We start from the raw sequence: 4,409 nt of genomic DNA on the forward strand, positions 1-4,409 counted from the left end.
CTGCTCGATCAACAACTCTTGTTGATACATTTGTCGTTTCTCTAGACGTTTCTTCTATTACTAGCTTACTGCGAGGTTGATGGTTCTTTATATAATCTTCTCCCAGGAAGGTTGCATTTGTCGAGACAAACACTTTATCTTCTTGAGGATCATAAAAGAGACCACATTTTGTTTCTTTTGGGTAGCCTACAAATAGGCATACTTTTAAACGGTGTTCCAACTTTTGAGGATTTTGCACCAACACATGTGCTCGACAACCCCAAATCCTGAAGTGATATAAATTTCCTTTACGTCCTTTCCAGAGCTCGTAAGGTATTTCAGAAACACTTTTCGAGGGAACCATGTTCAAAATATACACCGCAGTCTCAACTGCGTGTCCCCAAAAAGAATTTGATAACTGAGCGTAACTCATCATGGAACGAACCATGTTCAACAAGGTTCTATTTCTCCTTTCTGCCACACCGTTTTGCTGAGGTGTGCCAAGGGTTGTGAGTTGAGATTGAATTCCATGTTCTATCAAAAAGTTTTGGAATTCTATGTCCATATATTCACCACCTTGATCCGATCAAAGTGTTTTAATCTTTTTACTTAATTGGTTTTCAACTTCAGCCTTATACTCTTTGAACTTTTCAAAAGTTTCAGACTTTTGGCGCATTAGGTAAACATGCCCATACCTGGAATAATCATCTATAAAACTGATGAAATATTCATACCCTCCTCTTGCTCTAACATTTAGAGGCCCACAAAGGTTTGAGTGAATCGGCTCTAGAGTTTCTTTGGCTCAAAGACCTTTTCTAGAAAAAAGATCTTTTTGTCATTTTACCCTCGAGACAGGACTCACAATATGGTAATGAACTGTCTTCCATCTTGTTTAAAAGATCGTTTTTAACCAATCTCTCAATCTTGTTGAGATTTATGTGACCCAGTCTCAAGTGCCAAAGATAGGCATTTGGAGAAATTTTCCTCTTTTTATGAGTCCCAGTAGTCTTAAATATCTCTATGTTCAAAATAGCTTTGACCTCAGTTGGTTTTAACATGTACAAGTTATTTTCTAATTTTGCAGAGCAAATATGTTTATTTCCCATTTGAATGAACACTTCACCATTTTCGAAATAAATTTTATAATTTTGTTCTAGCAAACAGGAGACAGAAATTAAATTTCTCTTCATAGTAGGAATATAATATATATTTTTCAAATAAATGTACTTATCTCCTATAAATAACTTCATATCTCCCACTGCTTTGGCTGAAACAATCTCCCTGGTCCTTACCTTAAAAACTGTTTCACCTTCTGTCAACTGTCTCCAGGAACTTGTTTCCTGTGAGATAGTACATACATGATTAGCGGCACTTGAATCAATTATCCAGATTTTATCATTTTCCACTAAACATACTTCAATAACAAGTAAAGCATATTTATCTTGTTGTTCTAATTCAACATTCTCATCTATATAATTCATAATTTTAGATGAGCTGGGAGATAGAGGACAATCCTCTGTTAAAACTCTTTTGGTGTAATTAACCGCTAGTAATTTGTTTGTTGATTTGATTTTGCTGTTATGTACATTGGAAGTGAGTATTCTAGAATTCGACATGCTGATAATATTCAAACAAATTCTAATTAGTAAATTGTAACTAAATTCAAAATAAAGTTTTAGCAAAAAAGTAATAATATACCCATAACCATTATTTATCTATAGCGATATTTTAGTGAGTCAGAATATGTGCTACCGAGGGGCAGACAGATACTTCTTCACTAAAACAAACAAGTTTGACCAAACACTATCCCTGGAATAACTCTTATTCCTATAGTCGTTTAGTTATCGTTTTTGGTCAAGATCTTTACTAACAACTTAGTAATTCTTGTAAGTGTGACCCACCATTTTCAGATTTTATAGAACGGTATGAACTTGCCTCCAAAATAAAAGACAATATCCAAGACGAAACTATAAAACCCTATTCATTTTACTGAAGCCTGGGTTGTTCCGAATCCTATGTTACAACCCTCCGAGGGGATAGCCGTCGCTAAACGTCTAGCAAAGGGCTGCCTAAAGCAAACCAGTAGGCGCAACATAGGAATCTGATGATTTAGACTAATGGAGGAGACCGTAGGATATATTGACACATATCCTTCACCCACTTTCATTTACCTTGATATTGACTCATACAAAACATTTTCCGAATGGAGGTCACTCCCAGGGTGACACGAAGCATTGTATGAATCTCACGGTGTAAACTATGTGGAGACATGACAGTTGAAATCTATATATCGTATAAAAGACTTATATTTGAACAACTTCCTTTTATTCATTGAAATCTAGATTTAAGCTAAAAAATACTTTTCAAATGGAGGTCACTCCCAGGGTGACACGAAGTACTGGTTAAATCTAGATTGTGAACTCTTAGAGACATGAGAGCTAAAAATAACATATCGTATATGTTATTAATCTCCCACTTAAGTTTTCTAATAACTCTATCATATAAAAGTTATTAAACTCCATTGAAGTGTTCTATTGGTAGATTTATACTTAGGTTCTTTTTGGCTAATAAAACAACCCTAAGTCTATGTGGTTTATCCAAGTATAACTCTTATAATTGGATTTAACCTACGATGTCTAGGTGATAAACCATTTTATTACCTCACATCACTCACGTGTGCTCATAAAACCAGTTACCAATGCTTAATAATTCGGTTATAATTCTCAAGTAGGAGGTGTTCTGTAAACCATCAACTTAAGTACCCTCAGCCTTAGACAGGATTATATACCGGTTGAGTTTGTGACCTAGGTTTTATAAGTTTTAACAATTTAAAATAGGTGGTCAACCTACATGAGCATGCAGCTTTTGATTATGGATTTTAAATGTCTAACCCAATTTTATAACAACTTATAAAATTTTGGACATGCTAAACATCCATAACATACATGAGGCATTCAACATTTAATATAACATTTATATTAAATACAAGAAACCCTAATATGCATACTATATATTATAACAATTATAACATACTTTTAATGCATGTAACATGCTTCCTATGGTGGGATTTTAAATCTAAATGGCGCACTATATGCACATACAAAATTTATTTAATTATAACATACATCAAATGCATAAAAATTAAACATATACTGATATGGTTTTAGTTTTGGCAAAAATAAGCAAACAGAAGCCTAACTATTACAAATCAGCTTCAAAACCGTCTTTGAACCGCTCGAACCGCTCCAAACCGAATCAAAACATCTTGAACTGGACTGGATGAGTCTGAACAGGACCATCAAAGTCTGAACCGGACCAGCCAAAAACATTTTGAGGTTGAACCAGATTGGACCTTGAGAAAACCGGTCGAACCGGCTGCTCTCAGTCTAACCTCAAAGTCTTGCAAAGGCTGATCGTGTAACGCTGAAGTCTATTGTCTAGCTCCATCGCCTTTTGTTGTGAAGAACTACACGATCGCTTATTGTTTGCCTCAACTAAACGATCGTTTAGTTCCATCACATAGAACTACACGATCGCTTAGTGTCTGCCGAAGATAAACGATCGCTTAATTCTATCGTATAGAACTACACAATCGCTCAACTCCATCGCTTAGCTATTGCATAACTGTCACTTAACACCATCGTCTAGCACTTCAGGTCATTGTTCAGTATCCGCCATAGCTAAATGATCACTTAGCTCCATCGTATAGAACATCATCGTGTCGTTCAACATTATAGGTAAGCGATCGCATTGCATAGATACTTCAACGTATCGCTTAGCACTTCATCTACACGATCGCTTAGCTCCGCATCTAAATAATCACTTAGTGTTATCGCGTAGCACTTCCTCGCGTCGCTTAGCGCGCATCGTTGCTAAACGATCGTGTAGTACCATCTTATAGTAAATTCAACATATTGTTTATTTCCCACGCCAAAACTAAACGATTGCTTAATGCTATCGTATAACAAATTGAACGCATCGTTTAGCTCCTGCAGGTTCACGATTATCTAGCATTCAACATCACAACGACTAGCATCCATTGCTATACGATCGTCTAGCTTTTTTTCACATCATGTAGTGTCTGGAATTAGACGATCGCTTAGCAACTGGAACCTCAACAACAAATTTGAGCAGAAGCTGAAAACTGGAACAATAGCTCGGCCTCCTTTGTTTGTTTCTTCAATTACATCTTAATTTCGACTCTCATGACTCCAAATAAATTACAGACTCTTGCTAACACATAAAAGCTCATCAAACAAGAGGCAATTACAAATTTAAATGAGAAATTAAAGAGAATTAAAATGCCAAAGCTCAAAAAACCATATGAGTGCATCCGTTTCATATTTCTCATATAAAACACTCACCAAACCTAAATTAAACCGAAATGAATGCATATTTGATACTCTGATATCAATTGTAGAATTGTATCA

The sequence above is a fragment of the Benincasa hispida genome, chromosome 4, assembly GCF_027475165.1.
Source record: "Benincasa hispida cultivar pf3 chromosome 4, pf3_genome.v1.1, whole genome shotgun sequence".
Classification (NCBI taxonomy): Eukaryota; Viridiplantae; Streptophyta; class Magnoliopsida; order Cucurbitales; family Cucurbitaceae; genus Benincasa; species Benincasa hispida.